Source organism: Patiria miniata, unplaced genomic scaffold (assembly GCF_015706575.1).
Source record: "Patiria miniata isolate m_02_andy unplaced genomic scaffold, ASM1570657v1 HiC_scaffold_13, whole genome shotgun sequence".
NCBI lineage: Eukaryota > Metazoa > Echinodermata > Asteroidea > Valvatida > Asterinidae > Patiria > Patiria miniata.
In genome coordinates, this window is record NW_024037051.1 from 18,891,056 (window position 1) to 18,903,316 (window position 12,261).

Here is a 12,261-nt window from a genome sequence, read left to right on the forward strand (position 1 = left end):
TGGATCTTCATTTGCCGTTAACAATCACCTGTTGTGGGAATAAACTCCATCAAGAACAGCCTATTTGAGTTTTGTAACAGAGATGTACATAAATGTACACAACAAAATTGCCGGTTTTAAGAAGGAAAAGTTAAACCTTCAGATTACGTCCTCAGCGACAAAAATAAAAATCACTTGTGAACATCTGTTCTGTATTACAGAACCATTACAGGTTTTACGCGCCAACTATGGCCATGGTCCCAACTATGGTCCCAACTATGGGACGACGTGATACAGTTAGTGCATAACATAATGGCTATTTGTGATTGTATTGCTGCGTTGCCGTTACTGTACGTACTTGAATGCAAATTTAACGATCACACCCAAGTGTGCAGTTTTCTGATCAGGCATTTTAATCTTACCTAAAAAGTAACATTTGGTGGCTAAATCTCAATGACTTTTGATCGGAAATTGATTTAACATAACTATGTGCCAACTTAGAAAGTAACCTTCTCGTGTTTTCTCTGGGACTTGTGTTCCGCCCTTTCCAAAATGTATTTATCTATTTCTCATTTTAACTGGGTAGCCCATTCTGTGGAATCCACTGATCTCCCATGAGTCCCAGTAAAGAGAAGACAATGTGAAGAAATAACAGCTTTAGAGGTGGGAGGAAAAGCCCAGAAGAGTATTCTGAGGAAACCCACGGAATCAGGTAGGGACTGAAAATCCAATCCACATATTGGCCCAGGCGGGATTCGAACCCGGGTCACAGCGGTGGAAGGCGAGGAAAGTACCGCTACGCCAACCTGACTCCCCCTAAAAATCCCCAGATGCAAACGTTTCCATGTCCCAGCGCTGCTTAAACGATACATGCAGGAAAAATATTAATGGTTATTTTAAAAGCGAGTTTTACCCATGCATCACACGGACAACCACGCACTACCGATAACAAAAAAACCAAGAAGAACATAAACATTAAGAAGCAATAAACTTGAACACAGATTAATAAACATAACACAGTGGAGAGAATATAAGTCCGTGCTCGAGCTCATAATTCTTGTCATTTAGATGACGAGAAGAATTTATATTCAGATTCGAATGTGCCGAACGTTTGATAAGTCTGTTTTTACAAATCGATTTTATAATTTTTTTGTTTCATGTTGATTTCAATGTTGCTCTAAAATTCAACATCATGAAGAGGAGCCTTCAGACGTGAACAGAACGTTTACGGAAATAATAGGAAAACAGGCTGGAACACAGACCCAGTATTTTTGTTAAGAAAGAATAATGAGACTGTCCTTATGATCGGGAAAGAAGAAAACTTAACTAATGTGAACCCCCTTTGTTTAATCCGAATAAAGCAAAAATTCATTCATGTTGATTGTCAGTATTTCTGATGTTCTGAACTTAAATTATGACGCTCTTGGGCCTTTTCCACCCGGCCGCGTTGCCACAGTGCATTCGCCATTTTTACAATCAGTGCCGAATTGTGGACAATCTCTGCGAGTTTGGCAAGCTGAAACAGAAAACAAAATGGAGGTGAATGATTCGTGTGGACAACCTGTTCAAGGAAGCTTTTGAAAAGAGGTCCGTGTATGCCCGTTTCCAGGGGAAAAAATTCCAAATTAAAAGCCTGAAACAATTTCTTTTTATACCATAAAGAAAATGAGGGATTGGTTCTCAAATTCAGATATCTAATTTGTTTCAAAGAATAATGATCTTGAAAAGTTATAACTCTGGAAAATTTAATGCCAGCCAATTTCAATCCCCCTCCCCCCCCCAAAAAAAAACAAATCAATATAGCTCGTTTAATTTAATTTTTCCACCAGTTTTATATGAAAATTAGTACATTTAGTCCCCAAGAACAGTCATTTGCTTCCCTAAGATTAGCAATAGCCATGGCATGAAGAAGGTGCAAAGTCATGTTGCTGTTAATTGAATGGTTGGGGTGGGCAAATGCCCTCCCCCCCCCCTCCCACCCATCCTCAAACACAATGAATTGAGAATATGTTGGGAAAGAACAGGGATTTTGGGGGGAAATATGCTTTGCTCCCCTGTAGAAACAAATTCTGGCGGAGCCCATGACTATCAATGAATTTACATCCCGCGTGATTCCAGTCCTTGCATTAACTCCTCAGCAAGAAAGTCTGCATGACATGAAAAAGGGGTTTTGGTGCTGAATTCCTGAATTGCACTTAAAAATGGTGTAAACGTGCTTTTTTCTAAATTTCAAATTTCCTTCCCGAACGAAATTTGAGAGAATATAATGCCCTGTAACAAAAACATTTGCTTGTTTGCACTTGCAGGCCTTATTACAGTTTTAAAAAGTAGTTTTCTTACACAGTGCACTCCAGTTCAAAAAGTTTTGAGCGAAATGCCATCAATATCGATATCTAGTGACGTATCACAATATGTTAATTTTGGAATCACGTGTTTTGTATTATAGCCTGGCGTCATGGACCGATCCTAACACGATGATCACGACCGGTCTATTGTGTCTATAAGCTTTGATTCATGTCGTATATAGTGCCAACCTGCGTCAAGTTATTATTACAACATTATTATGAAATACCACAGAACTTACATTTCTTCTTCACTACCCGGCGAGATTCCAGGTCTTGCATCAACTTCTCGGCAAGAAAGTCTGCAAGACATTAAAAGGGTTATTGGTGCTGAATTCATGAATTGCATCTGCACAGATATTGAAACAAAACGGAATTAACAGTTGAAGTGTCATAGCGTTGAACATTTTGTAAAGACACCGAACATTTTTTTTAACACTTATAAGTATGCCTTGGAACATGCAAGTTTCGTAAGTTTAGGGGAAACATCCACAACAGTCAAACGTGTTTTTCCTCTACCATGGAAACTTCAACGTTCATTTTAATGTGCGTATAGACTTTCATAATTATCATCAAAATATATTTACTTCTAGCAAGACATATGTACGACAGGCCCAAAGGGCTGTGCGAATGTGGATATAACTTATGAGAATCTTCTATGTCGGAACGGTAGGGATAATGGAACATGGAACAAATTTACGGCACTTACCCTCTGCAAAACACAAGGCACATCCAACGACCATCAGCAGAAGCAGGCACACGTGAACCTTCATTCTGGCTAATCTATAAAGTGAGGGAGAAAACGAATGACTGTAAGAAACTGGCAATGCTGTGGTTGTGCCCCTGCCCCCACACGCAGATTAATTCGGCCGTTGCGCAATTTGTTCTTTCCATGCAATTGACACAGGAGCAGCAGTAAAAGTATATCACTGCCGTAAGTCATATCAACGTGTATATTCGTGACAAATCATCGTTAAAAATGAAACCAGTCAATTACTAGGACGTTTTTACTTTCAAAGCTACTGACATATCGAATCTGGCCACGTTTATCCAAAGCTTACATTTCAGGTTGACACAGACTTGAAAACCAAAGCAAAGTCAGGAGGCGGAAATGCACTGGATGCTTTCAACTTGATGACTACTGAACGAATGCGCCACAACATCGCCGAGTACACTTTTTTGTAGTAGCTGGGTTCAAGTGTCAGAGAAGAGTCATCTACAGTTATGTTGAAACACGTACATCTACAGACGCTTAAAGACCGTGTATCTCTTATAGCGTTGCTCATGTTTCGACACATCATGTACATTATTAACGCAGAAAAGGGGAAAACAAACACCCCCCCCCCCAAAAAAAAGAGAAGTTCTCTCGTGGAGCCATAAAATAGAACTAACACACGCATGCGTACAGGCGATTAAGTAAATATCGGTAAAACATGACATAATGACATAATGTACGAAGGTGATTGCTAATTGTGTTCATAGTTGAAACATGGCCATTTTTTAAATAAAATTACTTGTAACTTGATACTGTTGATTTCGTCGGGTATTTTGTTAATATGCACACCACTGTGCAGTCTGTTATCAGGGTTGATGCTTCAAGTTCAAGCAGCTGTGAAAATTTTGAAAATAATTATTTTAATGAAAAGGAAAGAAAGAAATTAAAACTCGAACAATTCTAAAACGGTGAGCAGGTGGTGACCAGCCGCGCAGCAGAAAAATGTCCTACTTTTGATCCTAAATAACTCTGTTGTTTACCAATGGAATTAAACCAACATTTTGGAATATTAAAAAAAAAAGCATGACATATTTTATTAGGCAAATTTCATCAGCTTTGTGCAAGAGAATGAAATTTAAACGCCATACGAAAAAAAAATACTCATTTTCAGAATCTGCCACTTTCGACTTGGCGACCTCCAATGTCGACACAGCGCTTACGGTGGCGGAAGACGCGAGCTGCGGCCGGAAGCTTTTGAAGGAAAGCAGGATCATTCCTGATGTCATTGAAAACCTCCTCGATCGTTGGCGCAACACACGATCGAGGAGATGTGCAATGACATTAGGGTTGACCCCGCATTCCTCCATAAGCTTTCGGCCGCAGCACGCGCGTTCCCGAATCCGCCACCGTCTCCAGCGCTATATCGTCATTCTGAAAGTGAGGGGTTTTTTTTAGTACGGCGTTTAAATCTCACCCTCTTGCACAAAGCTGATGAAACTCGCTTCATAATTTGTCATGCCATAATCTGAAATTGTGGTTTAAATCCATTGGTAAACAACAGAGTTATTCAGGATTAAATTTATGAAATTTTGTTGACACGTAGGTAGCTGTCTACTTTATTTGAACTTTGTTACTGCGTAAACCAATGAAGGTTCATGCGAACATGGTCTAACGTTTTGAAGCGTATTCTTGCGCTGCAAATAGCTATTCAAAAATAAAATCGGTATCGTTAGACCTCAATGTGGAGTTTGACGGAGCCTCTGACGTCTCTGGAGTTTATGAAACATATGCTTGTCTAAAAAAAATGTTTAACTGTTTTTTTTGTCTGCACGGGCATAATAAAATTTGTTATCAGCTAACAAAAGAATGGTTCTTGGTTCTTGGCTAGACTGTACAAAATATGGTTTTTGTTTTTGCATTATGATGTCAGAGGCAAATTGGTGAGGTATGATTTCAATCAATAAGACGGGAATAGAAATAAGATAATAGATTAGAACGTTGGTTAATGTTTTGTGTGATTTAATACAGGCACTAGCCTTTTTTTTTTGTCTTTGCATGTGCATAATAAATTCTGTTCCTATCTAACGAAAGAATGGTTCATGGTTAGCCTGTATAATTAGAAAACTAGATATTCTGCCTATTTTCTAGAGATATCTGATTAATAAAACAAAATGAACATTTAGATGTCCCAGTTCAGGCATTTATTTTCATATGAGCAAAGGCAGTAGAACAAGGGGGGAAAGGAAAAAAAATATTACACAAACATTTTAGTTATATTTTGACATTTATCTTCCGAATTGATGATGTGATAGCATTGTGAAAAGCATTGCAGTTGCACCAGTTTAGATGACTAAATGAAATGGTGCCAAGTGCGTATTGTCTATTTCGTGGATTGTAATGAGAATATCGTGAGCTCCTCATGAAACCGTCTTTGGCAAAATATATAGGTCTGTATATATTAACTTGCATTATATCAGCAGCATGCAGCTCACTGACGTTTTGGCTGTTGCATAACAAAAAAGGTAAACTATAGATGCCTGATATGAGACACAACACCCTCGCATCTTCTTCTGGGATTACATTGATTGCTGTACGCCGTGTTTCTAGTCGAATTCGGATAATATATTATCTTGGCCGCATAGATTTCAAATAACACAGAACCTGATTATCTGAATGTAATGTCCAGTTTTTGTTCTTTAATTTTATTTTTTTTGTAAGTGGGGTTCCAGACAGGGCTCGTAGGCGGTAATAAAACAAAATGCGGGTTTTTTTCCCTCAAGTCGCGAGCCCAAAATATGGTCTAACAGAAATGAGAACAAAAGAATAAAAAAGAAAAGAATCCTCTATCAGGCGAACAAGAAAAGGATGAGTTTTTCCGAATTCCAAAAAAGTTACTTCCGTTCTGAGGAACTCTTCATATAGAACATTTCAATGTTTTGTGTGTATGTGCAAAGAATGTTTCTGGGCAATCTGAGCGAAATTTTGGGAAATGCGGCTTTTCAAATTCAAAAAGCACGTTTCTTTTGCTTGTCACTAGGGGCGTCCTTTCGAATGATGACGACATCATGATTTCGTTTGTGTAGAAGCGGCCATTTTTTTTTATTATTGTAACTCGCTCCCCTTCCCCAGTTCAATTCATTTATCCTAGCAGTTCCAGAAACCCCGAAAGTAAAGGTCGCACTTGTAGTATGTTAATTTTGGAATCAGGGTTCATGTTCACACCGAGTTTCAGTTCATGTGTTTTCCTATTACAAAACACTTGCGGATAATTATTATCTAGAACGAAAACGACAGAGAAAGATCGCAGAAAGAAGAACTGGCACCAAATCTTGCTGATATCTAAAGAGCCAAGAGGTTCCGTCCGAGGGTTTGTCAACCGTGTAAGAATCACAAACGGCGCAGTTTATTTGCTCGTAGCAAATGTAAGTAGGCCTACATAATAGTAAAAGAACGTTGTAATTTGATACTGATGATGTCATCGCAGGCATCATTGTTATATGCATATACACCTCAGTATATGAAGAAGATTGGCGGTGAATTTAATACTGTCCAGATAAGAAAACAAAGAGAGAAAACTCGAACAATTCTAAAATGGTGAGCAGGTGGTGACCGGTTAAGCGAAAACAAGTATTTGGTAGCTTTTAACTTTATTTGAACCTTGTTGCTGCCTCTACCAATGGAGGTTTACGTGTGGCAGACATGGTCTAACGTGTTGAAGCGCAATTCAGGCGCTGCACAAGCCTACTCGAAAATAGAATCAGTATCGGTAGACTTTAATATGGCTTTTGACGGAGCCTCTGACGTCCCTGGAGTTTATGCAACATATGCTTAGATAATATCTAAAAAATAAGTGGTTGATGGCTTTTTTGTCTATGCAACAGAATAATGAATTATGTTCCTATCTAACGAAAGAATGGTTCATGGTTAGCCTGTATAATTAGAAAACAAGATATTCTGCCTATTTTCTAGAGATATCTGATTAATTAAACAAAATGAACATTAGATGTCCCAGTTCAGGCATTTATTTTCATATGAGTAAAGGCAGTAGAACAAGGGGGGAAGGGAAAAAAATATTACACTAACATTTTGTTGATATTTTGACATTTATCTTCCGAATTGATGATGTGATAGCATTGTGAAAAGCATTGCAGTTGCACCAGTTAAGATGACTAAATTAAATGGTGCAAAGTGCGTATTGTCTATTTCGTTGATTGCAGTGAGAATATCGTGAGCTCCTCATGAAACCGTCTTTGGCAAAATATATAGGTCTGTATATATTAACTTGCATTATATCAGCAGCATGCAGCTCACTGACGTTTTGGCTGTTTCATGACACAAAATGTAAACTATAGATGCCTGATATGAGACACAACACCTTCGCATCTTCTTCTGGGATTACATTGATTGCTGCACGCCGTGTTTCTAGTCGAATTCGGATAATTTATTATCTTGCATAGATTTCATATCACACAGAACCTGATTATCTGAATGTTATGTCCAGTTTTTGTTCTTTAATTTTATTTTTTTTTGTAAGTGGGGTTCCAGACAGGGCTCGTAGGCGGTAATAAAACAAAATGCGGGTTTTTTTTCCTCAAGTCGCGAGCCCAAAATAGGGTCTTTCAGAAATGAGAACAAAAGAATAAAAAAGAAAAGAATCCTCTATCAGGCGAACGAGAAAAAGATGATCATTTTCGAATTCCAAAAAAGTTACTTCCGTTCATAGGAAATCTTTATCTAGAACATTTTAATGTTTTGTGTGTATGTGCAAAGAAAGTTTCTGGGCAATAAGAACGAAATTTTGGGAAATGCGGCTTTTCAAATTCAAAAGCACGGTTCTTTTGCTTGTCACTAGGGGCGTCCTTTCAAATGATGACGTCATCATGATTTCGTTTGTGTAAGAGCGGCCATTTTGTTTTTTAGTATAGTAACATGCTCCCCTTCCCAAGTTCAATTCATTTATCATTGCAGTTCCACAAACCCCGAAAGTAAAGGTCACACTTGTAGTATGCACATTTTGCAGTCAGGTTTCATGTTCACACCGAGTTTCAGTTCATGTGTTTTCCTATTGAAAGAAGAGTTGCGGATAATTATTATCTAGAACGAAAACGACAGACAAAGATCGCAGAAAGAAGAACTGGCACCAAATCGAAAATAGAATCAGTATCGGTAGACTTCAATATGGCTTTTGACGGAGCCTCTGACGTCCCTGGAGTTTATGCACCATATGCTTAGATAATATCTAAAAATAAATGGTTTGAGGCTTTTTTGTCTATGCATGGGCATAATAAATTCTGTTCCTATCTAACGAAAGAATGGCTCATGGTTAGCCTGTATAATTAGAAAACTAGATTTTCAAAATATATAGGCCTGTATATATTAACTTGCATTATATCAGCAGCATGCAGCTAACTGACGTTTTGGCTGTTTCATGACACAAAAGGTAAACTATAGATGCCTGATATGAGACACAACACCTTCGCATCTTCTTCTGGGATTACATTGATTGCTGCACCCCGTGTTTCTAGTCGAATTCGGATAATTTATTATCTTGCATAGATTTAAAAAAACACAGAACCTGATTATCTGAATGTTATGTACAGTTTTTGTTCTTTAATTAAATTTTTTTTTTGTAAGTGGGGTTCCAGACAGGGCTCGTAGGCGGTAATAAAACAAAATGCGGGTTTTTTTCCTCAAGTCGAGAGCCAAAAATAGGGTCTTTAAGAAATGAGAACCAAAGAATAACAAAAAAAAGAATCCTCTATCAGGCGAACGAGAAAAAGATGAGTTTTTCCGAATTCCAAAAAAGTTACTTCCGTTCTGAGGAACTCTTCATATAGAACATTTCAATGTTTTGTGTGTATGTGCAAAGAATGTTTCTGGGCAATCTGAGCGAAATTTTGGGAAATGCGGCTTTTCAAATTCAAAAAGCCCGTTTAGTTTGCTTGTCACTAAGGACGTCCTTTTGAATGATGACGTCATCATGATTTCGTTTGTGTAAAAGCGGCCATTTTTTTTTATTATAGTAAAATACTCCCCTTCCAAAGTTCAATTCATTTATCATAGCAGTTCCACAAACCTCGAAAGTAAAGGTCACACTTGTAGTATGTTCATTTTGGAATCAGGGTTCATGTTCACACCGAGTTTCAGTTCATGTGTTTTCCTATTGAAAGAACAGTTAAAGATATTGTCCATCATTTTTAATTTGTGCATTTTGTTCGTTTGAAGCAACAAAAGTGTTCAAAATCTAATGAAGAATGCTAAACAACTAACCTGATGAAGTTTCAGCTTAGCTTCAGCTGTATATTCCGAGAAAAACAGCATTCTAGGATTTCAATTTCAAATCAAAAGTTGCTGAATCATGTTTTGAATTGTTTTGAATTGCAGCTATACGCGACGCGCCGAATAACAAAAGGAACTACTAATTTAAATTTTCCTACGGTGCGTCTTAACCGTTGGAAAGGCCTTCTTTCGTTGATTACTTCAAAATGACAGCTTGCCAGAAAGAATTATTTCACAGGAAGTTTAGTCCACTTGCTATCTGTCAACCAAGTATTTTTTCAACAATAATACGCCGGTTACTTTTTCAGATGGCTGCAAATGATGGACTATAGCTTTAAGGATTATTATTATCTAGAACAAAAACGACAGACAAAGATCGCAGAAAGAAGAACTGGCACCAAATCTTGCTGATATCTAAGGAGCCAAGAGGTTCCGTCCGAGGGTTGGTCAACCGTGTAAGAATCACAAACGCCGCAGTTTACTTGCTCTAAGCAAATGGAAGTAGGTATGAAGCCCGGGAGGGGACAGGGTGGATTTTGTTTTTGGCATTTGCTAATTCGTTCGCACGAATTCCTAATTCGTTCGCACGAATTACTAATTCGTGGGAACGAATTAGTAATTCGTTCGAACGAATTAGTAATTCGTTCGCACGAATTCCTATTCGTAATTCGAGGGAACGAATTAGTAATTCGTGCGAACGAATTAACAAACTCCAGTAATTCGTTCGCACGAATTAGCAAACTCCAGTAATTCGTGCGAACGAATTAGTAATTCGTGCGAACGAATTAGCAAATGCCAAAAAAAATTTCCACCCTGTCCCTTCCCGGGCTTCATAAGTAGGCCTACATAATAGTAAAAGAACGTGGTCATTCTTTAACTAAAATCGCTTGTAATTTGATACTGATGATATCATTGCAGGCATCATTGTAATATGCATATACACCTCAGTATATGAAGAAGATTGGCGGTGAATTTAATACTGTCCGGATAAGAAAACAAAGAGAGAAAACTCGAACAATTCCAAAATGGTGAGCAGCAGTGGCGTAGTCACGGGGGGGGGGGGGGGGCGACCCCCATGAAACCTTGTCGCCCCCCAGTCGCCCCCCCCCCCCCACTGAGATTTTGAGTTCTTAAAAAATTATCATTGAACTAAATCTAAATAGTCGCGAATGATCCACATGATGACCACTGAGAAACGACCCTTCGACCGGCGACCGCGGACCGTAAGCTGACAACCGGCGTGACATAGCGCATAATGATAATCTAAAATGCGTTTAAACACCCACTGCAGCACTGCTCGCTCACACCACGGAACACGTATTAAAGACGGGTGGTCCGTGGGTCACACAGTTTCAGTCAGCGATATCACGCGAATCGGCCACGCACAAACTTTTTCCTCCATTCATATAAGCTAAATAATAATAATAGACCAATTAAAATTCCTTGAAATCAGTGGCGTAGCCACGGGGTTGGGGGTGGGGGGGGGGGCGTGGGGGGGACAGCCCCCCATGAAACCTTGTCGCCCCCTCCCCCCCCCCCCAGTCGCCCCCCACTAAGATTTTGAGTTTCTAAAAAAAATTATCATTGATCTATATGACGCCATGGGCGTCAATCCTGGGGGACAGGGGGACTGGTCCCCCCCCCCTACTTTTTGAAGGGTGGGGGACACAATATCAAATGCCCCCCCCCCTCCAGATTTTTGAACTCACGTCTCATTTACAGGGCCCTATTATGTTCTACAATGTATCTTTTGCTTAGAAAATATTGGTTAAAGTGGTCAGAAATTGCCTCAGATAGCACCACAGAGCATTTAGAATCCAACATTTTTCGGAGCTCAGAATACCGATAGCTGATTCAATGACTCCAACCTCGAAAACGATGTTCAAATTATTATCTTTTGCTAAGAAAATATTAGTTAAAGCATGGAGGAAAGTGGTAAGAAATTGCTTCAGATCACACCACAGAACATCTAGAATCCACGCCGTAAGGGCTTCGCGCTACGCGCTGGAATCAGTTCTGATCAAGGTATGTCCCCCCCCTCCACTTTTGAGAAGCGATTGACGCCCCTACATGACGCCCTCCCCCCCCCCATGAAATGTTCCAGCCCCCCCAGCGCCCCCCCCCCCCCCCACTGAAATATTCCTGGCGACGCCACTGCATGTCTGTAAAAGTCATCCTTGTTATTTGATTGTGTTTTCAAACCCTTTCCTCTTTACTTGCATACTTGAAAAGGTATAAACAAAATTGGTCACGAAAAAGTAAAAGCGCCACGCTTTAAACAGCGCCCCCCAAAAAAGATGGTGTCCAAACAATATTTGCGTAGGGCGTGGATTATATATTTTTTTTTAAAGATATTGTCGTAGCATATGTTGCATAGATTCTATGGACGTGAGAGGCTCTGTCAAGCACCATATTGAAGTTTATAGATACTGACTCAAATTGTGAGAATCCATGTGCAGCACCAGAAATGCGCTTCAAAAATTTAGACTGTGTCTGTCGCTTATCAACCTCCATTGGCGCTATGGCCGAGGCAAAGTATAGTCTGTGTTCTTCTTTTATAACGCCTCAGCCGCACATATTCTGACTATTTTCAACAGATATCTGATTAAACAAAATCCAATTCAAATTTCCCAGTTAAGGCATGTATTTTCATATAAGCAAAGCCAATAAAACAATCATATATTATATTAAAACAAAAGAAAAATAATTTTCCTCGAAACGGGTCAAGGGATGAAGATAAAAACCTGGTATGCACTTGAAATCATGACCGAAAACTTCCTTTTTTGTCACCCTTTTCATCCATAATTTTTGTCAGTTTAAAGATACCTGTTGATTCCATGGCTTAGGTCTACATCCTTCAAATTGCCAGAAAATGACCAAATTTAAAAATAGCACCCCCCCCCCAAAAAAAATACTTATAATGTTCGTTCTATCTAATGTTCGTTC